Below are 27,195 nucleotides of genomic sequence, written 5' to 3'. Positions count from 1 at the left end.
TCTATGAATCTGAGTGGTATGGACATTTTAATAATACTGATTCTTTCAACCCATGAACACAGAATTTCTTCACTTTTTCTGTGTCCTCTTTAGTTCCTTTAATTTAATATTTGATGATTTTTCAAGACAGAAATATTTTACATTTAGTTAAATTTATTTCTAATTATTTTACTTCTATTGCTATTGTAAATGAGATTTCTTTCTTGGCTTCTATGTAAGATATTTCATCCAGCAATATTACTAATTTTTGCATGTTAATTTACAACTTTCCTGAATTCATTTATTAGTTATAATACTTTTTGGCAGAGTCTTTTAAGTTTTCTATATACGGGATCATATTATTCTCATTTTTATATTTTCTTTTCCAAAATGGATGCCCTTTATTTCTTGCCTGATTGCTCTGGGTAGGATTCTTAGTACTATTTTAATAACAGTGATGAAAGTAGACATCATTTTCTGGTTCCAGATCTCAAAATGAAAGCTTTCATTTTTTCCCAGTTCAGTATGATTTAACTCTTGGTTGTTATACATGGCATTTACTATATTGAGATCTGTTTCTTCTACATGTAATTTATTCAAAGTTGAATAAATTCGCCCATGGGTGAGTCAACATAGATGCTAGAGGGGAAGTAGGGATAAGAAGAGACAAGAGACACAAAGAATGGAGACAAAGACAGGATTCTGATCAAGTGTCGCTTATTCAAAGAAAGAATAATGAATATATAGGGTATTGGGGGAGGAGGGAGTTGGGTTCTGAGACATCAGCAGGTAACTCAGCAACAGTGGCAAGACCGAGGAATATAGGGTGATTCAAATCTCCAGCACGGTCATAGAACTGCTGATTAACATAATCCCTGAATGGGCCAAACAGGCTAGGCAAGGAGTGAAGCTTAACTACCAAACTTACCTCCTAGAGGGGGTTAAGGTGGCTGCCCCCTGCAGATATACGGTGGCAGCCAATTACAGGGCTTCCCACACAAAGTTACTTTCATGAAGACATGTTGAATTTTATCAAATGCTTTCCCTTTTGGACTACAGTATAGTTTTAGTCTTCATTCTATTGATAGAGTATATCAGCTTTAAGGTTTTGCATGTGTTAGGCCATTCCTGCAAATCTTGGAGTGAATTCTACTCGATCAAAATGAGTAACTTTTTCAATGTGCTGTTGGATTTGGTTTGCAAGTTTATTGTTGAGAACTTCTGCATCTATGTTCATCAAATATATGAGCCTGTAGCTTTTGTGTGTGTGTGTGTGTGTGTGTGTGTGTGTGTGTGTGTGTTCCCTTATCTTGAAATACTGGCATCATAGAAAGAATTTTGAAAAAATCTCCCCACTTCAACTTTTTCTAATAATTTGTGAAGAATTGGCATTAATTCTTCTTTAAATTTGCCATAGAATTCAGCATATTCCATTTAGTCTTGGGATATTGTTTAATGAGAGGTTTTATTCTTCATTCAAAACTGCTTTATTGGTACCTGTATGAAAATCAAAATATAAAAAAAGGCAAGGAACTACGGTGTCTATCTCTAGGGGATCTCTCAGCAAGACACACAAAAAAAGATATCAGAATTGGAGAGTTAAGATCCTTTAAGTGACTGTGGTAGCCTAGGAGGAAAACGTTTCCCTCTGTATTGAAAGCCTTTGTATTGCCCGCCAACTGAAGAGTCAGAGACCCCGGGAATGTTCCCACATAGGAATGTAGTTTGTCCTCATTTCCTTATTGTCCATTTGTCTTTCCTTTTCCTCTCTATACCAAGGCACTCCTCATACCATGAATATACTCAATAGGTTTTTTGCTGTTCCTAAAAAAAAATCTCTGCTCTAAAGCAAGAGTTTACACTACTCACTGTAGAAGACACCATTGTATACCTTCACCCACCAAGGAGCCACAAATACTGGGGAGATGAGACAGATGCCTAGAGAAAAATCAAGGTTAGGAGGACATGATCAGAATGATGCTATTGTATATTGATGCCATGAATCGCTGTGATGGAGCTTCACTGCTCAGACAATTTAAGACCTTTTCTTTCCCTAGTCACAGAAACATCCTAACGTTTAAACTGGAATTCAGGCTGTTAGGCTATTGAAAACACAAAAGGGTTCTTTTACCTTTCATATCTGATTATATTTTACAACCATCCATTCAGGCGGAATACTCCCCCCCCCCATGGACCTCTGAAGCATCAGTCCTCTTTTTAAAATTCATATTCACATTGCTGACTCCTTCCCACCAACGTCACTTCAGTTCCCACCTTCCCCTCTGGTCCCATCCCCCTGGGTCTCCTATCTTTTTCCCACTCATACTAGTCACCAGGAATCTAACCATTTTTTTGTTCCTTTAATGAGAATCCTGTTCCTTGACTTCCACTTCCAAAAGCCTATATAAAAGCTGATATTTTCACAGTTATAGGTATCCTCCAGCAACACGAAGAGAACTCCAGATGATAGAGGTAAAGACTGGCACCAAAAGTCTTTTTAAAAGTGCATGTTAGTACAGAAAAGTGATATTGACTTGGGAGAATTGATGCATGCATATAACACACCTTAACTACTTTCAATCCCTTTACCCTTTCGGCTTTTCTGCCCCATTCCTCTGAATCCTATCCCCGTTTCCAAGAATCTCCATGCTAGTTTCCTATCAATTTTCTTTGTTTTATTCATTCATTTATTTATATTTTATATTTCTCACATAAGGGAAAAATGTAGCATTTGGCTTTCTGAGTTTTAATTGTTTTGCTTAACATGTTTTGTACGTGATATCAGTTCATTAAAAATTCATTTTAAAAGTTCTCTAATATTCTCTTGTTCCAGGAAAGGACAGGGAGAGTAATAAAATACAATACTCTAGAAAAACTGAAACCCTAAAGATTCTCAAATATAGAAGGAATAAAAGTTAAGTGAGGAACAGTCAAGAGAGGTACGTGGGATGAGAAAAGGGAAGCAGAGAAAAAAGAGAATGTAAATAAGAGGTGAGAGAGAAGAGATAAGATTATAGCCAATTTTTCAACTAACAGTCAAAGTTAGATATCTCTATGAGGTGACCATTGATATATATGCAATATGTATAACAAAAGTATGTGACAATATAACATAGAACATTGCAGAAGCAAGAGCAGAAAATCAATTCACTCATTTACTCCCACATGTACATATGTAAGAAGATCAATCCTAATAAGAGGAACTAAAATATTGACATATCAGCAAAAAGAAAAAGACAGTTATCCTGCTGTGTTGGTTAGGGTGAATATTATCCCAGGATGTCTTACTGTCTTTAGATCACCATGTTAATGACCCATGAGACTATGGTCTTCAGGTGTGTGCATTGCTGCTACCAGCACGTCTCCTCCTCAGGCCCCCCAGCCACGTACCTGTCAGTCTTCATAGATATCTTCACCCTATCCTTTTCCTTACAGGTCACAGTTTTGCTGCTATTAGAACAAATTCTTTGTGACTCACAACTCCAGTGGTGTAAGGTTCTGAAAGTAACATCAAAATCAAGAAGCTCTCGCAGAGCTGACAGCTTCCCTCAATCCCAATGATCTGTAAGGCCACACTCTCTGAATCTCTTTGTAGGTCACATTTCCCATCATATCCAGGGCCAGGAAGATGCTAAACTAAAGTAGGATTCACCAGTCCATCTCATTCTACTCCGGTCTCTCCCTCATTCTGGTTCCCTAGGCTGTCCCTTTTGCCTCTCACTGTCCTCAGTCGTGGCATTTCCATTTCTGCTACCTCTGGTCCCTGCTTCGTTGTACCTGCAGCATCCAGAATCTGGAAGCCTTTTCAGGGCAAATATTTCAGGTTCTAGCTCAGGGAGATACGCACTCAGCCCAGATTGTTATGAGAGTGATAGTAGCTATGCTGGGCACTGCACAGTGACTGCCCCTATCAATTTCTTCCCCTAGAGAACTTCATACTTTTCACACAAAAGTGCACTCTCCAAACCTATGCTATAAGAAGCACCTGGTCACTTATTTGAGCAACTTCTCACTCTGAATCCCACCTGTTGGCTATTCATCAAGCTGTATTCTGGTGCTTGACCTCACAAACTATACTTGAAGCTGCATGGTACTGGCCTGGATGAAAGTCTCCAAGTGATATGTGAGTGTTATTGTTTGTACTGCATCACTGTGGGACAGGCTTTTTATTAGTGCTTCAATCTTGCTACTTACTATTTATTAGTTTTTTCAAGCCTTTTATTTTTTTCATAATTCAGTCTTGATAAGTTATATGTACCTAGGAGTATGTCCATTTTTCCTAATTGATCATATTTTTTGAAATATAATCATTTCTAAAGATTCTTTGTATTTCTGTGTATCTGTTATACGTTCTTTCTATATCAAATTTATTGTTTTGTCATGAAATGATTTCATTTTTCATATTTGATATTGTTTTGAGTGTTCTTTTCTACTAGCTAAGGGTTTTTTATATTTGAAAATCATTTCTATGGTTTATTGATATTTTATAGCTTTTTTAAATCTCCATTTCATTTATTGGTCTAATTTTGTTATCCACTAATTTGGGGTTTCATTTATTCTTATTTTTTCTGGTTCTCTGAGGTGCAATAGATTTCTGATTTAAGATCTTTCTGAGTGCGTGTGTGTCTGTGTGTGTGTGTGTGTGTTTCACCAGAGATGGAACTCAAGGCCTTCACACTGAGGTTCATACTTAGTGCTTTTTATTTTTTGTTTTGAAACAAGGTCTTGCTAACTTTGGTTGCCTAGGCTGGACTCAAACTTGTGATCTTTCTGCCTCAGCCCCCCCCCCCCCAAGTAGTTGGAAATGCTTGAATATCTCATTATATCTGGTTTTATTTTTTTGGATATACAAATAGAGTGCTACAAACTTCCCTTTTAGTACTGGTTTTCTGTCTACCATAGATTTTGATTCATTTTAGCTTCGTTCTCATTGTCTCAAGGAAATTTTTAGTTTTCTTCTTAATTGTGACTTGATCTACTTGTTCAGAAATATACTGTCTTATTTCTGTGTATTTGTACAGCTTCCTAAGTTTTTCTTTTTATAGACCTTTAGCTTTATGTATCATGGCCAGAAAAGATACACAATATGATTTCAGTGTTTTTAATTTGCTAGACTTCTGCAGGCTACTATATGAACCACCCTGGCCAACAGTCCATGTGCTAATTAAAAATGTATTTTCTATACTGCTTTTGAACAGTATGCTCTATTGATATCTCTTGCATCCATTTGGCCTGGGGCACAGTTTAGCTCTATTTTTTTGCTGTCTCCATGATATGTTCATGACTTAAAATATAGTGTTTAAATCCCTTATTAGTGTAGTGAAGAGTATGGGGTATTTGCTTTATAAATTTGGGTATCCCAATATTGGGAACATACATACAAGGAATTATTCTTTTGTTTTGTTGAGTTGACCCCATTTAACATTATTTAACAGCTTTTCTTCCCTTTTTAAAGTCCATTTGATCTCAGATATGTATGGCTATTTTTTTAATTCAACTTTTATGGAATCTTTTTTCATCCTTTCACTTTCAGCCTGCGAGTCTCTCTAGAGGCGGCAGGAGTTTCTTCTAAGTATCATGTAAAGTGGGCTTGTTTTTCATCAAATGAATTAGTCTGTCTTTTCACTGATGAATTTATAACATTTACATACAAGATAAATATCAATAAATAAAATCTTACTACTTCCCGTTATTTGTTTTCAATTTTTTTAGTTCCTTTCTTTATTACTTTCTTATACTCCTCACTTGGCATTTAAGTGATTGTTCTCTAGTAATATATTTTGATTTCTTATCTATTATTTTTGTCTATTTTAGATTTTTACTTTCTGATTACCATGAGGTTTATGAAAATATTTTCATCTTAAAAAGCTATTTTGAAATTGTAGTAACTCAACACTGAAGTTATGGGTAAAAAGAAACAATAAAGAATAATGCTAGTTGTCAAGGAAAAGTAAACTCTTCTGTCCCTGACAGGTGTTAACTAGCCTTGCTTTCATGTGCATCAGTACACTTCGCAGAAGCACAGTAGCAGTGCTAGGCTTTCTCCAACAGTCTGTAAGTTTAGTTATTAGTCTCTGTCAGATGCAGTCTGCTGTTACTCAGACAAACATGACGCTTACTGAAACAAGATAGAGCTGAAGGTATTCTGTGAAGCTATAAAAAACATTTGCCGGTTTAGCTAACAGTTTGATTTTTGATGACTATAGTAATTGAGTGAGGCAACTCTAGGGCATTTGCTACAAAGAATTCCATTCTTACTAAAGAACAAATTATTAATATTGGATGAGTATTCCAACAGTGTGACTAATTTTGAAATTTTGAATTTTGAAATTATTTTTTCTAAGACTTTTTCTGTAATGTTCTAAAAGTTAGTGATATTTGTAGTTATTATAAATCCAAAAAAATAAAATAAAAGACTGCCTTTCTTTTGGGGAGAAAAAAAGTAACTTTCTGACTACAAGGGCATAGTGCAGTTCACTTAAGTGATGATATAGTTTATAATCAGTCTTCTTTTCTCTTCGAAAGGTACTGTTAAGCAAACCAAGTTTTCTAAATACTCATTCTTCAAATTTCAGACTTCCAAATTTAGTAATAGAATTTTATTTAAAGGTCCTAGGTATCAGTTTTTTCAATGAGTGCTTTAAATTTAAAAAGGCATTTGGATAGCTACTGCAATTGTAGTACTGTGTGTGATTTTTTTATGTTGATGTGCACAGTCTAAATATTATTTCATTAAGTTAGATCAATTCCTGTGCCCAAAATGAATTCGTGAACCATGAAGAAAATGATGCTAGAAATTACCCCCAACAAATCATATAACAGTAACTACAGTGGTTGCTGATATTGAGATTATTGTTAAACTATAATTAATAATTTTGATGGTAGTATTTATCTCTTTGCTGCCAACTCTTATAGTAGAATTAAGTTTAATTTAGAAAACTTCAGTGCAGTTAATTCTTCATGGAAAAACCTGAAACCTGTTTAACGTCCTCATTTTCTTCTTGAATCCCCAAAATCTCAATGTTGGCTTTTTTCATACTGTCCCAAAGTTCCCATAAATTTTATTCAGTCCTCTTCATTCTTTTTTTCTCTCCTCTCTGTATAACTTGTCTTTGAGCTCACTGATCCTGTTTATCCTTGTGCCACTATTTTCCATCACACTTTTCATTTTATTTCATATACTTTTCAGCTCACGGATTTGTTTTATTTTTTAATTACCTTCATCTTTAACTTCCACTGGTAAAATACTGAATTGCTCTTTTGTGCTGTCTTGATGCTCATTGAGGCTCATAACTATTTTTTAATTCTCCATCCAAGAATTTGTACATATTGGTTCACACATGCTTGATTTCTGGTGTCTTATTTTGTCTGTTAAGAAGATTGTTTCCTTAAAAGTTAACCATGGTTATTGGAATATAATTATGTCTTCAGATTGAAGGATTATTTGCTTTCCTCCTCATAATCTGCATTTATCTATATGTGTCCTTTGAGAAATTCCAGGCATGCTTCTTATTTTGTCCGAGGTAGTGATCACTACTGCTGTTTTGACACTAGATGGCATCATGAGTCCAGATGTGCAGGCAGCCAATGGCTATTGTGTTGTCAGTTTCAGCACCAGAGTGTGTGTTCCTCACATCCACAGATACTCAGTGCCCAAGTTTGTCCCAATCCAGAGTTGGTACACTGTTCATAATGGTCTTGGGAAGCACTGGGAAAGGGTAATTCATCCCACTGGGCTTCCACCTTGGTTGGGGCCAAATCAGACACTTCTACAGCCAGAAACCAGTGTTCAGATAAAAAAAAAAAAACATATATATGTATATATATATATATATTCCTCCTGGCACTGGTCCTTACTTTGGAGCCACCCACTCTAGGCTCCTATGCAGCATATTGGATATACTTCCCTCTACTGCCTCCTAGGAGACAATGACCTCCAATTTTGTTACCTGGAGTTGGAGGAAGGATGGAGATAGGATGGTCAGTTCTGTAGACACCAACACCACAATTCTGGGTTTCACCTGTAGCCCACAGCCCACTGAGCCTAGCACTGCAAAGAACAGCACAAAAACACATGGTGTCGTGACCCATGACTACTGTGTCATCTGTGAGTAATGTTGGCTGTGATACAAAGTTTGTTCACCTGGGGCTTCAGGTCTCCACCAGGCATCAGGGCAAGCAAAGGCAGAGGCTTTACTTACAGAGGTTAGTGATAAGTTTCACTGGTCTGATACTGAATTCCAAGACAAAGTGCTGGTTTTTTCCCTGTTCTACATCTCAAATGAAATGTGTCTTCATAGTATGCTGACTACACTTTGGATAAGGGTAAGCCTGAGATTTTTCAAAATAAATATTTGCTTTAAAACATAGGAAAACTCAAAATAAAAAGAATATTAAGATATAAAGTGTATTTTTTGTTCAAATGTGACAGTGTCCACCTGAATCAAGCTGGCCAGCTTGCCTTCGCACTTAGTCCTGCTCACATTTTCTTGCAATAGGTTTCTCTCTCTCTCTCTCTCTCTCTCTCTCTCTCTCTCTCTCTCTCTCTCGTGGGATCTCACATCTGGAAAAGTCTTCACCCAAAGAATACCTGAACTCCAGCACCTATAGAACATTCAGCTTCTCCTAAGTGCTGCTTGCTAGAATTAACCTCTGCTTTTGGAGTCAGTGGGCCCCTTTCTTTTCTGAATTGTTCTTCTGAGCCCAACCTCATGTGACTTGCAATCAGAAAAGCATGTCTTCACCTTAAGATTAACTTTCTTACTTCCCTAAAAATATTTGTTCCCCCTCTTTATATATTAACTCAAACCCTGGAAGCACTAGCATTTCTGCAAACCATTCTTGAGGGCACTATTTGGTACTGAAAGGTGAACCGGACTAAGCAATTCCCAAGGCAACATTGTCCACCTCCATAACTTGGGTTATTGTCCCAGCTTGTCTAATGGCTCTGTAGCCAATACTTTATCATATTTGGAGACAATCTTGCTTTTTCAACTTTTACTCACCCCCAACTCCATTCCTATTCTCATCTTCAAGGCCTAGAAAGAGACTTATTAGTGATTTCATCAATTTTTAAAACATGCCCCTCCCCTGGACTTTCCTAAACTATCTTTTTGTTCTCAACATATTTTTCATAGTAATGATCTGCATATTCTGTTTCTACCAGCACTATTATGCAAAACACTGTGCTTTCAGAATGTGCTCAAGTTAAAAGACAATGAGAAATCATCCATGTCCTCAAAGAAACGCCAGCACAACTGGAAAATCAATAAACAAACAAATTATACAAGGAAGTGAATGAAAAGTTCAGAGAAATTTGAGAATAACACCTCTAGATGAGACGTTGATCTCTGGTGCAGTAGGTTGGCTGACACTTACACTGTTAAGATTCTTGAGGGCAAAGGTCAAGTGCTGCTTATTATTCTGGCTGGATTCCTAGCAAATACTTCAGTACAGAGAACCAGTACTCCTCAATGATTGTTCTCATAAATTCTAAGTGATCTGAATTACCTTATTCAGGTACCAGAGCACCAGACCAGGTAAACGAAAATACTCTTTAATCCTATCCCACCAGCATGATTCATGAGAAGTGATTCTGATGTCAGGTTGGCCTTGAAATCAGTGAGATGTCCTATCCCTCTGAGCTGCTCTACCTTCCTCACTTATGTCTCCACAGAGCATCTTACAGATGCTAAAGTTCAAATGCAAGGTCAAGGTCCTGTGCAGCCTATTTGAAATTGCACAGGTAAAGAAGTCCACATTCTCCATAACATTCAATACAGCTCAAAATCTGTAAATTCTTCTTTCCAGTGAGATAACATGCATCTTCCTAAAACCACTCCCAATTTGCCTTTGATACAATAGAAAACAAATACAACACTTCTGTCAAAGAACAGGCTCTCTGATATTTGAAGATTAAAGCTCATAAAAACTTATTTACCTAAAATGTCCTCAATATTACCAACTATTTTTCACTTTCTGAGTTCTTTTATCTTTCTGGCCACTCTCCACAAAACATGCTTATTGTTTACAGACTTTTTTAAGTTTACTATTCAAAATCAGCATTCAAAAATCAGGACAATCACTTTTTATAGGTTAGCTACATATCTCAGATATCAGCCTATGATCACAATAAATTTGTATCCTAAGTTTAGAGCACTGCTGATTTATACTGTGTTTACTTTCAACCAAATTTTTCACATAGAATCTTTCCTAGTTTATCTGTTCATCTGGAATCACTGTATAATATCCAAATTTTGGGACCCGTGGACAGATTGTCCTTATTTCCCAATTAAATTTAATCTTAAGGGATTCCATCTGTAATTCCAACAAATATCATTAAATACTCTGCCACTGAACAAATTCAATGCTCCTTCAAGTTTAAATGTTCCCATTTTTAATTAAAATCTGTAATTTTTTCAGTGCTCAGTGACTGTTAGCTTTTGCTTTAAGAGGTGGGGATTTAATGTAAGAACAAAGCTTAAGTTTACAAGGAATTCAAAGGGAAGCTTGGTAAGAGCACAGCTAGGAGGTCTGGGAATGGAGCACTGTGAGTGGCGGCTGTGGAAAAGCCCTCTCTGCATCCTTTCAGGGCTTTGATGAGAATTAAACTGCTCTTGTGCTCTCTCAGCCACATAAACTTCGTGGCTGTTGACAGAAACGTACACTGAGATCCTGGAATAAGTTCTGTGTTGCAACTCCTTGGGTTTTGTCCAAGTAATTACTCAGGTTCCTTAAGATAAACTTTCATAATCCTCTTGGGAAAATAATTGGTCTGACCTATTTCACCAGTCTTAGGAACAAATACAGTCGCATTTGTCTTAATTTTCTAACTCGTCTCTCATTCCAACTAGTTTTCCAAAGAGTACTGTATGCCCAGGGAAAACCAAGAAAGGTTGCCTTTTATAAAGTCCTGAAGAATCTTTGTGACTCTTTTCTTAAAGTATCAGACTCTTCTGTGTACTTAACTAAATGGAGTCACTTGTGATTTCTCAAGGAAGTGTAAAACTATGATCCAAATACAAGTTACTGTCACTACCTATATTTTTAGAGAAGGATAGAATGTTATTTTTTAAATATACTGTTTCTGTCAGGACTTAGAGGAGGTGGTTACTTCTTCATAAAAGAAAACAAATATGAAAGGCCCTAAGCATTCCTAGAACCAGTTTTTAAAGCCCTGATTTGAATGGATAATAAAGAAAAAAAAAAGTAAACATGAGAGACCTGGGCTGGGCATGATAGCACACCAGTAATCCCAGCATTTGGAAGGCTGCACCAGGATGATCACAGTGAGTTCAAATTCAGCCTGAACTGCTTAGCAAGAACCCAGAGAGAGAGAGAGAGAGGGAGGGAGAGCTAGGAATGCAGTGTGCCTTTCCGCTAGGGGACTGACAGAAATACTATTCCTCTTCCCATATCTTCTACTTTCAAGCCTTTTTAAATTTCACCTTGTAGTAGAAGAAGCTAAGATTAAGAAGAGACATACTGCACTGCACTGGATTAGAAGAACTGGAGCTGGCCAGAAACATAAAATATTTTAAATTTATAGCCTTTCAAACTAGTTCTGACATCTCATCTTCAGCTTGACAACCAGTCCCACAACCAGAGTTATAGGCAACCTGCCAGGGAATTTCAGTGACACATCAACGATTCACTTGCCCCTGGCAAAGTACTCTCCCACACCCTCCCACCTCCACCTCAGCCTGGTCCTGCAGGTGCCCAGCAGTTGGCACGCCATGAGCCCATTCCCCCTAACACTGTCCCCAAGGATGCCAAGTTGAATATTCCTCTCGCCCCTAACTCTAGGCATCAAGACATCCTCAAGCTTTGTCTCACCTCAGTTACTAAACTGTGGAGGAGTAAATGAGACCCTATTTACTTACACCACAGAGAGGCATTTGTTAATCAAAATATATCTCTCAAAAGTGCAATGTGAATTATTAGGCTTCAGATTACTCCATGATAGTTTTGTGTCATCTAGTCATCAGGAGTGAAACATGTGGGACAATGGTACTCCATTAAACACAGCTACACTGCTGTGTTCACTTAGTAAATGACTTGAACCAATGGCACGGTGTGTATGCTAGCTTTCCATCACCATAACAAAGATCTGTGATGAGTTAACTTATAAAGATAAAAGGATTACTTTGGCTCACGCTTTTGAGGCTTCAGTCCATGACTGATGATCCCACTGCTTCTGGGCCTGTGACAAGGAAGCATGTCATGGTAAGAGCATGTGGCAGAATGAAACCATTTACACTATGGCCAGAAAAGAGGAAGCCACTAAACTCCTGCTGTCCCTTTCAAGTGCACATCCTCAGTGACCTAAAGTTCTCTCTCACTAGGTTCCATCTCTTACATATTCCATTACTTTCCAACAGCCCCATCGACAGGTAAACAAAGCTTTGGCACATGGTCAGTGCTCAATCAAAACAAAGCGCCATCACTTAAGAGAAAGTAAAATGCGACCAGCACATTCTTCAGAACTGGATGGAAAATTCAAGGGCTTCTGGTGCAAATAAGAACGATATTAATAGAAATAGAACATATACAAGCTTTCATTCTTATCTCATTTCACTTATTGAGTAGTTCTATAAGGGAAATTACTAATGTCACAATTTCACAAAGTAGGTGATTTCTAATGTAACTAGTCTTTCAGTAGACAGTGATCTCCCCAGTGTTATGCTCTTAGGACTGGAAAGGTGGAACTATGGACCATGTTCAATAGAGTAGGCAGGCTCTTCCTCTACATTCACTGCCACACGTGCCTGCCTCCCCGTCCCTGCAGCAGACAGGTCTCATCACATCTTATAGGTTCTACCAAATAATTTCGCATAGCTTTAAACAAGCACATGAAGAGACAACCTTTCAACAAACCCTAACATATTACATTTACAGAATTCTCCACTAGAGCAAGTTCCTTTTGGCTTAAATTTTTCTACAAGAGACACTGCCTGAAATGCTTGGGTTTCAAGGAAACCTGGAATAATCCCTTACAGTCATGAGTATTTAAGACAAAGACCATGTGGTTGGGTAATAAAGGATAAGGCAGTTTATGAGTTTTCAGTCTCCAAGCAACCAAGAATAGGATAACTCTGAGCATGTATCCGTAAGTAAATTGCTTCATAGAATACTCTCTAGTCAAATTCTATGAATTAGCAACTCTCAGGAGCTAGCCTACAAAGTTATACTGTTGTTTATGCTTCTGCATATGAATTTGCATTATAGTAACGCTCTTCCAATATATTAACCTTGTTGTGTACTGCCTAAAAAGAAAGTGTTCATGATATGAGGTAGAAAAATCAATAAAAATGGGACTAAAGGAAGACCTTCACTCTAAAGGCACAGTATTTGTCTTGTTACATTTTCCCAAGAAGTCGAATTTTGTTTCCGTCTCCTTAAAGTTAAAGTTTAACTTTAAAGTGCTTTGATGCACAATTAAGTTTGAGGAGTTTTCAAAGACATCTGAAAGCAGAGGTATGGCTAAATAGGTTGTCTCTTCACACAAGCTACAAAATGTAGGCACCTGCAAGGTGAAATGTGATCAGTATTTTACCATCCAAAGATTGCTTTAACCTTGGCCAATCACCAGCTCTTTGAAGACAGGAACTGTATGCCTCTTTCTCATTGCCAAGGCTAGCACAATGCCTGATACTCCATTCAATTCATTCATTTGCATCAGACATATCCATCTCATCACCCTGGCCAGGAGGAGAAGTTCCACAAGGTGTACATTCAGTCCCGGTAGTAATAGACTCAGAAGAACAGTCAGGTTCTTCCAAAGAGACACAAGGAAAATGATTTTTGTTTATTTGGTTGGTTGGTTAGTTGGTTGGTTTTCTTTTCTTTCTTTCTTTTTTTTTTTTTTTTTTTTTTTTTGTATGAAGAATTGAACTCAGAACCTCATGCTTTCCTAGCAAGCACTGTGCTGCTGAGCTATATCCCAGGCCCAGAAAATATTATTGTTTTTAAAAATTGAAGTATGAAATAGTTCTTCCCATAAATGCAAGAATATCATTTTCAAAATAATCAAAATGAAAAAAAGAAATATTACCAGCCTCTTACATTGAGAATTATGCCTTTTGCTGGAACACAGGAGCACTTCGGCCACACAATAAGTTTAGAATATGTGCGAGGTCCCCTCACTGTAATATCCAAATAAAAGTGTAACTAGTTCATCTGATCTTCACGATTGCCTTCATCTTTCCTTTGCTCCAACATCGCAAATACGGCCCTGGTCACCTCAAGAGTGATTCTAGAGCAGGACTTCTGCTTTCCTCACTTTTATTCTCTGTAGTTTTTCTCCAAAGCATACTTCTGCTTAGATTCAGTTTTCTTAATGTTTTAGAGCTTGTCGTTTGTTTGTTTGTTTGTTGAGACAGGGTTTTGCCTTGTAGTTCAGGCTGGCCCTGAACTCCCTAAGTAGTCCAGGGTGACCTCAAATTCACAGAAATCCTCCTACCTCAGCCTTGCAAGTGCTGGGATTACAGGTGTGCACCATCATTCCCTGGTCAGTTTTCTTAAAGTCAAGCACCACATTTACTCATGCGCATTCTAAGGACTTTGTGCAGCCTCTATTATGCAGCAAGATTTTCTTACATGTTTGATGATTGAGTGAATGAATAATTGAGTAAATATTTTATTGCACCATTTCCTGCTTAATCCCATTAATGACTGATTATAGACTATCTCATTGAATTATGTTAACTGTATTATCACATATTTTATATTTGGAAATTCATTCGTTCATCATAATTTATTTGTAACTCCCAAATCAAAACTCAATCATTCAAAACCATGTGTTTTGCTTCATGTTTAACATCAAGGTCCTCTCAGCATTACAACTTCTCCATGAAGTCTTCTTTACATACCTGAGCCCAAATTGATTAGCTCATGTCTTTGAACCTCTCAGATAGCTGTGATCTTGTCTGTATTGTGTAGTTACATGTAATCTTCTCTTATTCCCTACTCAGTTCATGTTATTTGCTATGCTTTTATTATCATTACTTTAAAAACAGTTATCCATCTCCCATTTATATAAATTTCAGTTATTTGTACTGACTTATGGATGATAAATCCAAGAATTAGCAAGTAATGCGTCTAAGAAATGTCACTTTTGGGTGTAAAATGGAAGTAGAAGCTGAGATCCCCAAATCGGTGCAGTCCCAATGCTCTGTGCCAGTGGTTGTGAAACTCATTCTAGTGACATTTCTTGTTTTTGTTGAAGCACAGTGATGGAGACTATTTACTGCAATCTTATTATAAGCAGCAGTATTTAGTATCTGTTCACATCTTTGTTACTATCAGAAAGAGAACAAGAGTGTGTAGGGAACGACAACAAGGGAAGTATCACTGAATTGGCAGTGGAAAAAAAAAAACACAAACCCTGAGCCAGGAGTAAAATACGAAGTCTGAAGAGAGAATAAAGGAAAAAAGAAACTCTCCATCCCTACTTCTACCAGCATACAAGTGAAAAAAAAAAAAAAGAAATATCCTATTTCACTCTAGGAATGTGTAAAACTCCTCTATGGATAGATCTTTAAATCAACCAGAGGAGGAAAGGCAGGTACCATTTCCATGAAAGATACATTTTCAACAAATTTTACTTTTATGGTAAAAGATTGTTGGAAATTATTTTCTTTTTATTGTTTGTGTAATATTTTTAAGTTTTTATTAACGTATTCTTGCATTACATAATGATTACATTACTCAGAAGGATTAGTCCATATGCATAGCACATCTCTTCTCCACTTCCCTGCACTCCCTTTTCCCTTCCTCCACCTCTTGATCCCCTTCCTACTTGAGAAAGGTCTGTATTTCTACTGCCTATTATGTCTCTTATCTTTTATTTTGTACTTTATTTATATATTGGCTTTCTTATATAAGAGAAGCCTTGTGATATTTAGGCTTTAGTGTCTGATTCATTTCACTCAATATTATGGTCTCAAGGTGAATCCATTTTCCTACAAATTACACAGGTTTATCTTTCTTTATGGCAGAGTAATACTCCATTATGTATAAATACCACATTTTCTTTATCGATTCATCTATTAATGGATATACAAGCTGTTTTCAAGATTAGCTATTATAAATTATGTTTCTGTAAACATAAATATCATGTGTCCCTATAAAATGATATATTTAACTCTTTTAGAAAGATACTTAGAAGGGGAAGAACTGAGTAAAGTGAAATTTTTATTTTTAGTTTTTTAAGTCCATCTGTTCAAACCCCATTTGTTCAAAGTTTTGGTTTAACTCTGGGATATTTCTGTGTTGACTTCAAGACAGGATTGTATGGCAGATGAACATAGCAGAGGAGAAAAAGTCCATGGCAGTGCAGAGAGACAGCAGCAGCAAGCACGAAGCACCAAGCCTCCCCTTTCCTTTGTCCCATCCATGACACAAGGCCCAGCGTGAGCCTTCCCGTTATCCACACCCAGAGCTCTAATAAACCGATTCATGACAAATCCAGTACCATGCACCTGTAATGCCAGCATCATAAATCCTAGATTCAGTCTCCTCTCAAAGGCCCCACAGTGAGTGCATGAGGCTTAGAGGTGCATCCAGATACAAGCTATAATGCTATCATTTGATTTTTTTAATATACAAATTTCTTTTTTAGTTAAACATGTTTGTTGTACTCTGCACATGGTTGGGTTTTACTTTAAGCTATTCTGCCAGTCAGTGTCTTTTTGTTGGGAAATTGAGACAATTCACATTGAGAGTTATTTCTGAAAGGTGCTGACTTATTCCTGTCATTGTATAAGGTTCCTATTGCTAGTTTTCTGACTTTTTCCTATTGTTTAGCTGCTTATCCTGATACATATATTCATGCTTTTTGACATATTGACTGTTCTGTATGTGTTCCCCCCCACTCGGGTGAGATAATTGGTATGTTAATCAATGCTCCCCTCTGTAAAGAATGTAAATCCCTGGAAACCTAGCCTAATTGATATGTGAACCATTGTTGCCCTCTACAAATAACAGATGTGGTGCTAAAATAAGCTGACAAAAGATTGTTAATTACTGCTAGACTTCTCTGTTCTCTGCCAAGGCAAACAAAGGTCTTCCTCATTAGCAGGTTTCTTGATCCACGCCCATGACCCCTTAACTTTGTAAACTGTGATTCTACAAAAGGCTGGAGAAGTTTCAAAGAGACACACAGCTTTTGCAAACTCCAACTGCACTTTGTCGCTGGGCCCAGGATAAAATAAATCAGCGCTGCTTTTTGAAATATGTTTTTGCCCCATTTTTTGAACTCGAATTTGGGGGCTCATTTGTGGATTACAAGATTTATGTGGTTAACTGCCTTTCTCTACTAGCTTTTAAGATTTTGCCCCTGAAATGAACTTCTAATACTTTGAATATTTTGTGGCATGGATAAGTTCTCTTTTTGTTGTGGCTGTTTGAGATCAGCCATTATTTCTGTAAACAGTTTTTTTTTTTTTTATGCCACTGGCATTATTTTCTGCTTTTTCACTTATTCCAGTTGCTCTTAGATTAATAGTCTTGCCATCACATAGTAGCTGTTGAATCTATTTTTCATGTTTTCTTGTTTTTAGGGTCTTTCACTTACTGTCCTTTGAAAGCATCATTGTCTTCCAGTTTTGAAGTTTTGTCCTCACTTTGTTCTCTTCTACGTCCCATATTTTCAGTATAATTTTTGCTCTGCTGGATTTCTAATAGAAATCTCATGGACTCAAACTCTTTGGTAAATTTGTCATTCATGTTTTGTGTCATTTTGTTTAGTTCAGTTAGCTTTTATTAGTGTCTTCTGAAAGCCTGTGGGTCATTCTAGTTATTACTTCCCCTGCCTGTTTTGTTATTCTGTGATCCCATTGAGTACATCCTTGATTTATTGTCTAATACCCTCTGTTAATCTTTCAAATAATTTAGGTTATATAGGTTATGCTATTCTCTCCCTTGGTGCCCTCAGGTTGGCTTTGGGATAGTTGGAAGTTTTAGGAAGTATTTGTTGTCTTATCTTCTTGTGTCTTTTTTATTTTTATTTGTTTTGTGTGTGTGTGTGTGTGTGTGTGTGTGTGTGTGTGTGCTGAGGAGTGTGGAAAATGATAATATAGGTCCTTGTTCCTAGCATAAAGATCTTTTTAGTCATTTCTCATTCTTTGGTCATGACTAGCTATAGTCCTTTGGGTCTGCCCCAACATTTGAAGAACTGGATTAATTTTAGAGAGGAAGATGCAGTGCAAGTGGCCCAACAACAAATTCTCTGGAACTCTATCTTAGTAAATTATCAACGTAGCAAAGGTCATCTGTGTGTTGGCTTACAGGAAAAAAATGATATTAATAGCAATAATTATCTGGTAACGTCAAGCAAATTGCTTACAATACTTTTGTCCCAGACAGATTTGATATTAACATATCATAAAAACCAATTATTTATCACCCTTAACCTTAAGGAAGAAAATCACACTTAATTGTGTAAACACTAAGACAAACCCAAGAACTGACAAATAGCTAATATGTACTAAATGCAACAGGCCCATCTCTGCTGAAGGTAGAAAGGACTTCAGCAGTATTTTTATAGAGTCAATTACCCAAAGACCAGTAAGTGTTTACAGAGACATAGGGAAGATTGAGAGTGGGGAAATACAAAAAGAAAAATATGAACTCTTAAACTATATGATATAAAAGGAAGAAAGAAAAGCGGGGCAAAGGATCCTATGGGGATGTAGAAAGATGTTTGTAGAATTATATAAAGGTAACAGAAAGAAAGTGATCAAAAATAAAAGATAAAAGAAAAAAGCAGGAAAAAATAAATTATATGGGGAATAAAAATAAGGGAGAAAATTTTAAAAGGAGGAAAAGACAAAAGATGTACAAAAAAAGAAGGAAAGAAAAAGGACAAAGGAAAATTCTCCAAACCCTGATAACCTAGTGAAGAAGGAAGAGGAAGGGAGAGAGAGAAGAAAAAGCACGTAGTCACACACTCTCATTAAAAAATCTGTCTTTGATTTTAAATGCTTAAATTTTTTTCAGGATCCACAATTTTAGGACAGTGTCCAATTCCAGACATGTCCTTATTCACATGGGTAGATACATAAGGCAGTCAGATCCTCTGTGCTGAGCACAGACACCAACGACATGAGGACACCAGTGCCTGGGCTTTCAAATACAGAGCAACTCAGGTTGGCCTTAGCTCTGGCCATGGGAGTGGGACTGCATCTTTTAGCTCAAATTTCTGCAGGGGTCTCTTTCCAGCATACTTCCTGACTGCAGCCTGTATGGTGCAGCTACCTCTCACCCACTCAGTGCTGGAATGTAACACTTGGAGCCCTCAGGCAAAACCTCCTGTCCCTGCTCTAAGTCCTGGGTTCAAACAATCAACCCTTCTCTGTAATGGCATCTGACCAAGAACTCTATGAATAGGATAGAGTCACTCACCAGCTGAATCAAGTCTCCTGTGGGAGCAGAATCCCACACCATGTCAGCAGATCACAAAATCTACCTGTCCATTCTGATAGAATTTTCGGTGCGGAAGGGAACCATCTGATAGGATTTTGGCGTGGCTGAAAAGATAAGAAGTATGAAATAAAAGAGACCTTTATTTTAAGAATGTGGGGAGAGACCCCTGACCCTCCGGGGGTCTGGCATTCTCTCCGCCAGACACGTGGTGTGGGGGCATACATGTAGCTCAGGTTTGGGGTGGTGCCTAAGGGGCATTAGTGATGCACAGGTAGCCCATTGGTATTCATTTGGCACCACAGGTGAATTGCCTAGGAGAGGGAAGATGACCTCAAGATAAAGCCCCTTGGTTCCACCTCCAAGGCTTTACCAGCTACAGTGTCCGGTCTGGGACAAAAACCTTTCACATTCCACTGCCACATTCCTCCTGGAGGCCCCCTGCAGTCCCAAGCAATCACTTCCTCTCTGTCAGTTTAGCCTCCTTTTCCTGAATGCCAAGTACCAAGAGCTGGAGAGAAAGTGGAGACTGTCTCTTCCCTTCTCCACTTGGTATTCTCTTGATTCAACTTCTGTGGGGTTTTTAATTTTCCTGTCAGATCCCTCCTGGTTTAGGGATCTACTTTAATTTTTCTTCCTCATGTTATTTTCCAGTGGATTCCTAATTTCAGGGAGGCTAAATTATTGTCACTCACTCCTCTGTCTTTGTTTGACATTCAATTTGTGCAGTATTTTATTTTTGCATTAAAATTTCATAGCCACTTGAAGTAAAAAGAATTTAATTTCAGTATTTTTTTTGCTATTGAGAAGTATGATACAGTTAGATTTTCAAGAATATGATAAAATAGGGCAAAATTGTATAGGAAAATGATATAGAAATGTAAAAAAGGTACCCAAATGATATCAAACTTCTTACTTATAAAGTATTCAAAATATTTTAATGAGTTTTTTAAATTTCCTTTTAAGATATTTCTATACAATAGGTTTGAATTGCTCTAATTAGTAAAAGTTTTAATTATAGGAGAATTTGGTTGCCTATATGAAAAATATGTACTCAGGCATTGCTATCAAAAGAAGTCCATAATCTGTATACAGTTACCAAAGGTGCTATACCATCTGTCTCATCATAACTGAGGCTTTTAAAGTTGATACAGTATCAGAAACTGGTTTTGATGTAGTTAAAGGAATTCAAGCTACGTGGTATAAATGCAGATATTTTAGAAACTTTTCTTTCTATGAACAGGGAATAAGAATTCAACAAAACTATACCTTTTACACTTAAGGATGGTGCTTCTCTTGGTCCATTTTTTGATGCTATGAAGAAATATTGATAACTGGGTAATTTATAAAAAATAGAAGTTTATTTCTCAAAGTTCTAGAAGTTGTGAAGTCCAAGAAAAGACATTAAGTAAAGCCTTCTTAGTATCTCCTCTGTTGGGAGCATCATTGTGTCCTCACATAGCAGAAGGTAAAATGGGAAAAGAGGCCGACTCTTTGGAGAGATTGAAGGAAGGGCACAGCAAGTTTGAGTCCAGCTCGGGCAACTTAGCTACATAGCAAGATCTTTTCTCAAAATTTAGACAAACAAATAAATAAAAGAGTGGGGATATTGCTCAATATGAAAGTTTTGCATTCAATTTCCAATACACACACACACACACACACACATACACATACACACACACACGCACATGCACACGCGCACACACACACACACACACACACACACAGGCAAACTTTCTGTCAAGCTCTTTTATAAGAGAATCTCGGTTATTTTTCTGTTATTGGTGAGACAAAATATCTGACACCCAAAATGAAAGAAGGAAAGGTTTATTTAGCTTATATAGCTTTTGGAAGTTTCAGTCCATACTCAGCTGGATCCCAGTCAGGGTGATGTGGCTAAGGGGCAAATGTTCATGGAGGCTACAGGTGACAAGAGCAGAAAGGGGACAAAAGTGAGGAGCAAGACTCTTTTTCTCTGTTATACTGTATGCAAGCTATCTGCCCCAGAGTGGGTGCAGCCCTCACACTGCCAAACCCAGCACAAGACAATGAGCCGATCACAAATGCTAGATTTAGCCACCTTTGAAAGGCCCTCCACCCACAACCCCATGAGGCTTTGGGGGATACTCAGACACAAACTACAACAGACACCTAAGCCCATTTACAAAGGAGAAACGCTTATGACCTAATTATTTATTAAAGCCTCTACCTACTTAATGCTATCACATTGATCACAAAGTTTCAGAGGATGAATTTTGAATTAGACATATTTAAACCATAGCAGTACCCCACTAGTTGAGCAAGAATACTAAATAGATGGGTTATTCATTTAACAGAATCCTCCCCTGGACGATTGGTGTGACCCTTAACAGAATCTTACCTACAAAGTATAAATGAAGCACAAAAGAAAGAACAAAGTGCTATTGTGGCACCGAGTTTACAAAAAGAGTTGAAAAATTGAATTGAAGTTACTTTGCTAGCAAATGGTTGTTTAAGCAATAGCTGTAGCAAAACTGGACATGAGGCAATGGAGAGATAATTACTGTTACTGCTCTTACTCATTTTTGCATGTACCATTAGCAAATTCATTACCATATGACTATACATTGCTTAATCAAAATTCCATAGGTCAATTAGCTAAGTGAATAATAGAGGATAGCACACTGGTAGAGTATCAAGATCATTGTACATAATGGAAGGCAATATTTCATTTCAGTTTCATTTCTATTAATAGTTCATTTCTATTATGGCTTATATCTAAATGCCCCCCCCCATCCCCAACAAAACCTCATGTGCCCATTGTAGGATTTGGAGAGATGATTGGATCATGGGGATGTGATATTTATCATTGGATTAGTCCACAGATGGGTTTATTACTAAATGTATTTTGGAAAACAAAGCCTGGTTGGAGAAGAAGGTTTGGTCACTGGGGGTGTATTCTGGAAGAATGTTATCATGGTTTATGTCAGTAGTCCCTAGGCCTCATGCATTTGCATTGTACATTTGTGATTGGTTCATTGTCTAGCCCTTAGATTAATAGTGTCAGTGCTACACCTAGCTAGGGGTGGAGTCAGCATACAATGTAATGGCAGGAAGAAGGTGTGTCTCTTTTGCTAGTTTCTGCCTTGCTGTTTGCAGCTGTCATAAACTGTGGCCCCGCCATGCCACCCTGCCTTAGAGCCAACTAAATATAGACTAAAACCTCCAAAAACTATAAAAAACAAACCTTTCCTTTCCCAATTTTGGCATCAGATATTTTGTCTCAGTAACAAATTAAAAAATAACTAAGATAAAATTTAGTACCAGGAGTCGGGTCGTTTGCTGTGACTATACCTGACCAAGTTTTTTGAAAGGCTTTAAAAATGGCTTGTGGGCAGAATTTTAAAAGGTTCAGACACGTTTCCTGGATGCATAGAGCTAGACCAGCTTACGCTGTTCTGTAAAAGAGATTTTGGTCAGAGCTCAGGAGACCAGAAGGCTGATAAAAAGCCTCATGGTAAAGACCAGGCTTGGGAAGTTTCTAAAAAGAAAGACTACATTAGTTGTTAAATTCCCCATGACGTGTGTTATGGCCTGACAAAAAGTTTGTCTGCATTTTGCTCATGCCAAGAGACTTTGCCTGAGACTGAGACTAAGGGCAATAGACTGATTAATCTGGAAAAAAAAAATTTGAGGCAGTCAAATGTTGAGGCTGGGGGTGGGGGTGGAGGCTTTTAGCCAACTTTACGTTACAAATCAAAAGCAAAGAGCCCAGCAAGATAATTTACAATTCTGTGAGTTTGGAAAAAAAAAAAAAAACCTCCAAAAACTCCAGTAAAGCTATAAATTATAAAGATAAAGCTAACGCTTTGATTGCTGAAAAAAAAAATGGCCAGAGGACATCCCAGGAAGCAGCAGGTCTCTATCCTTTACAGGCTCAAAACTGCAAAAGTAAAAAAATCTGCTCAGAGGAAAAAGCTGCAGAGCACCATGCTCCAAAATGGTGACAGAGGCCACATAAGGTTCCAAAATGGTGACAGCCACATGAGTTTCCAAAATGGTGACAACATAAAAAAGCTTTTCTTCACAATCAGGTTCACAGAGCCCAGCAATCTAGACAATCAACCGCTACAGCCAAAAAAAAAAGAAAAGAAAACAAGCCTGGGTATTGCTCCAGCTGGCAACAAACCTTGGTGACATCCACAGGGTACTGATTTTAGGTGCCAAAAAAATACACAAATTCTGAGGATAAGACAGCTTCCACCTTGACTGCAAAGGGCCATGCAGTGTGCCCTTGAGAGGGCAATTTATAAAGATTTAAAGGTAAAGCCAAAGATACAATAGAGAGCCCAAAAGTTTAAAAAAGCCAAAACATAGATCATCCCAAAAAAATCTGCAAAAAGTGAGCAGAGAGGGTTTAAGAAAAAAGCTGTGAGAGCTAAAATCCCTAAAAATGCTGTGGGGGTAAAAATCACCCAAGCCTTTTAGAGCTTACAATCAGATTGCTTCAAATGTTGATCATAGAACTCTAGACTTAATGTCCACCCTACTGGATGTTAAACTTGCCTTGTTTCCAGTGCCTTATATTCCCCTTTTTATAACTTTTAAAATGATAATGTTTATCCTGTGCCTTTGCATTTCAAAAATGTTTAACCTTGTTTCATTTGTATAGGGGGTTACAGTTAAGAGTTTGCCATAGATCTTAGAAGAGACTTGAGACTTAGACTTTTCAGCAATCCTAAAACTGTTAAGACTTTGACAATTCTTGGAGATGGAATGAATGTCTTTTGTATAAAAGATGTACATGAGTCCTGGGGGCCAGGGGCGGAATGCCATGGTTATGTCGGTGGCCCCCAGGCCATGTGTTTGCATTGTGCATTTGTAATTGGGTTCATTGTCTAGCCCTTAGATTGACAGCTCAGTGCTACACCCGCCTAGGGGTGGAGTCAGCATACAATGTAATGACAGAAAAAAGGTGTGTCTCTCTCTTTTGTAGCTGCCATAAAATGCGGTCCCACCATGCCACCCTGCCTTAGAGCCAACTAAATATAGACTAAAACCTCGAAAAACTATTAAAAAAAAACCTTTCCTTTCCAATTTTGGCATCAGGTATTTTGTCTCAGTGACAAATAAAAAATAACTAAGGCAAATGTGCCTCCCTTCCTCCTTCCTTTGACCCCTTTTCTGCTTCCAGTCCCTGCTACCATGTCATGAGCTCTTACTCCTCTGCTCCTCTGCTATGTTGCCCTAACTCGGAGCCAGAAATCTATGGAATAAAACCTCTACAGACTGTAAGCTAAAATAAAACTCTCCTTCCTTGAATGTGAGTTTCAGGTATTTTGTCCTAGCAAGGAGAAAACTATGACAGCTACAATGTACTATACATTAGAAATTTTATTTGCAACTGTTTAAACATATAGGGAAGAATTATCGGAGTCATTTTCAGAAATATAAAATGAAATAACACAGTTTTGTTGGAGTATTTTAAGTGATAGATTTGCAAAAGTTTAACCATCATTGCTCAAAGATACCTGCATTACTACTTTGACTAAGGGTCTCCAGTTGCTACATGTAGTTAATCTGATGCCACCTACTGCTTCTGCATAAAAGCCCACCTGACATTTGCCTCAAACCCACAGTAACATAAAAGAACACAGGTAGGAAGAGTTCAGAGAGGAAGTGGAACCTGCATGACTGTGTGAAACCCACATCTAATGAGCAGGCCTGTGTGGTTACAACTACCTCTTTCTGTAACAGTCCATTTTCAAAGCTATGTTTCACTCATTTGAGCAGACTTCTGAGTCAGGGGTGAGACAGGAGACTCAGCTTCTCCACCACAGAAGACCCTGTATAATAAAGGGATGTGAAGACTCTGATGGCAGGTAGTGTACAGTCTTAGGGCAAACTTGGGACTTTTTTGGTTTTGCAAGTGACAGTAATATCTAAATTACTCTTTCTAAAATGTAAAGTTATAAATAAATTAATAAAACAGATGGGGAAATAAAGATGGGGAAAGTGATTGGGGTGGGGTTAAGAAAGAGAGAGAAGATAAAGGGATTAAAAATGACCAAGATACATTACACATATATAGCAATTTTTCAACATGAATCTCAGCATTTTGTATTATAAACAAGCACTAATTTTAAAAACAGAACACCGAACTAAAAAATTTAAATAAAATACAAAATCATGCATTTCCCTAGCTGAAAGACTTACAATGGTTTGTACTGACACCAACCCGACGTCCACAATCTGACAGCGCACACTGCTTTCTGCTCTTCCCTGTGCCTCTGTCTCTAGCTTCGTCTCTCAGGCTGCCAGGAGGCACTCCAGCTGTCTTCAGTGACCAATAGATGTCCAGATGCATCAGGTTTTCACCTGCCTTTGGGACTATTCAAATATTAGTAAATCTGTCTGAAGAGCCTTCCTACTATCTCACCTGTCTGTCCAGGTCCTCTTCCTTGAAGACAAAATTCAATCAACTACTCCAAGACTTCAAATTTTTATTTTTTCCTTCTTTGTACCCCCAGAGCAATGCAAATGCACATTTATTATATTATGTTGTATTCATGCATTGCTTCATTTGCTATCTGTCTTTGTAATTTCTTAGTGAGGAAGACAATATTTTAGAGGTAAATCGATGAAGGAAATAAGAAATGGATTAATATGTAAATAAGCAGAACTATATAACATGAGCAGAAAGGTACAGGAGTTGAAATAAGAAATAATAAAAAATGAAGAATCAGGGTGAGGATTGGAAGAGGTAGAGGGCCAAAAGAATTAATGAACTGCTTCCTATATCAAGCCACAAGCCTCTACCTTTCCTTAGGGACTTCGTGCCATGCCAGAACAGATCATCAGGGTTTTTAAACCAGCCCTATTACTTACTTAGGCCCATAGTCTTCCATAAATTACTAATCTTCTCTAAACCCTCATCTCTGAAATGGAGATAATTATGTTAGCTTACATGAGTTAAAGTAAGGATTAAATTAATTATAATACATCTCGCATGGTAACTGCACATAATAAATACAGGACAGATCATTAACTGGAAATGCATTTCTAGTTTATGTTGAAGAGTGAAGGAAGATACTTTCTCTCTGGTTCCACATTATCCAAATAGACTAGGATATTAAAACAGTCTGATACAACGTAGTTATTTAAACCAGGCCATTTTAGCTCCATGCCTAGCACATGAGAACAAAGACATTTTTTATGCTGAGCAATCAGAGCACATAAATAATGTGACCATTTATTTGAATCTATCCTTTAGCTGTGGGATGGAAGCATATACCAAAATATTTTATTGCAAGGAGGTCAAAATATTTTGATACATCATATAAGCCACATAATTTCAGAGGCTCAACCTAGAAGAAGAAGACAAAACAAAATAAATATATGAGTTTAATACATGAAACAGCAAAGGAGGCCCTAGTACCACAACAAGAAAATTTATTTAATAGGGCTTAACTTTTTCAAGCTTCTCAAGGTTGCTGAGAAATTCTTCTCAAACAAATGTAGCAGAATGTTTGCCTGTTAAACCAATCGCAAGGCTAGATTTGGAGGTAAAATATTATCCAGTTGGATTAATTATTATATATCGTTGGACTCTATGATTAAATAAGCATCAGGGGTTTTTTGTTCTTTTTTGTCACTTATTAACAATCATTATCTTGACATTCTAACTATGCCGCCTGATTAATAGTTCCTGGCAGCAATGGCTAATAGGACTTACTGGAATCCCTGTTTACTGGGTGGTTATGTAATAGCTACACCTAGCTGTATGTCTACTCATGATATTTCAGCGTGTCT

General features: G+C 37.4%; 1 long non-coding RNA gene across 1 annotated transcript in view; it reads right to left on the bottom strand.

The window, feature by feature from the left end:
* Positions 1-25,818, bottom strand: part of LOC134470572 (uncharacterized) — a 41,742-nt gene extending 15,924 nt beyond the window's left edge. The window contains exons 1-2 of the long non-coding RNA XR_010039512.1: positions 25,600-25,818; positions 19,384-19,508 (exon numbers count right to left, since the gene is read on the bottom strand). This is a non-coding gene — a long non-coding RNA (uncharacterized LOC134470572). The remainder of the gene's footprint in view (positions 1-19,383; positions 19,509-25,599) is intronic.
* Between the last annotated feature and the right edge of the window lie 1,377 nt (positions 25,819-27,195).

This window comes from Cavia porcellus, unplaced genomic scaffold, assembly GCF_034190915.1.
Source record: "Cavia porcellus strain 051 isolate PalLab524CR breed Dunkin Hartley unplaced genomic scaffold, mCavPor4.1 scaffold_15, whole genome shotgun sequence".
NCBI lineage: Eukaryota > Metazoa > Chordata > Mammalia > Rodentia > Caviidae > Cavia > Cavia porcellus.
Note: the sequence above shows the minus strand (reverse complement) of the source record. Positions and strands in the feature narration are given on the sequence as shown.